The 377-nt window shown below is 40.1% G+C and overlaps 1 long non-coding RNA gene across 1 annotated transcript; it reads right to left on the reverse strand.

Annotated features, from left to right (window-relative positions):
- On the reverse strand, window positions 1–363 carry LOC110034210. Its single transcript, XR_002295034.1, has 3 exons — window positions 233–363; window positions 104–164; window positions 1–35 (listed from the first exon to the last, which is right to left on the reverse strand). It is a non-coding gene; the product is annotated as an uncharacterized LOC110034210 (long non-coding RNA).
- Window positions 364–377: the final 14 nt, after the last annotated feature.

Below are 377 nucleotides of genomic sequence, written 5' to 3' on the forward strand. Positions count from 1 at the left end.
CTCTCGCTTAGACCACCCATTGACTCAGCTGAGACCTGTGGCAACAATAGTTGGATCTTAATCCAGAAAACTTCCGAAGCATTATACAATAGACTGAACTTACAATTTTGACAAATGGAAAATCACTGTCGATACCAATTGTTGCCGCCATCGCTGTCTTACCACTGCCAAGGCATAAAGTCTTTGAAAAATTTTAACATATAATAATCATTACAAATTAGGATGCTTATACCTTCCCCCAGGACCTTCCAAAAGACATGTAACAAGGGGGTTACCCTTGCTCGCTCTAACTTGCTCAACAAGAATCATGTTTCTCTTATAGATGTGCTTATGTCTTTCGCCACAATCAACCATTCCATGAAGCCTGCAACAAGTTT

This window comes from Phalaenopsis equestris, unplaced genomic scaffold, assembly GCF_001263595.1.
Source record: "Phalaenopsis equestris unplaced genomic scaffold, ASM126359v1 Scaffold173171, whole genome shotgun sequence".
Lineage (NCBI taxonomy): Eukaryota > Viridiplantae > Streptophyta > Magnoliopsida > Asparagales > Orchidaceae > Phalaenopsis > Phalaenopsis equestris.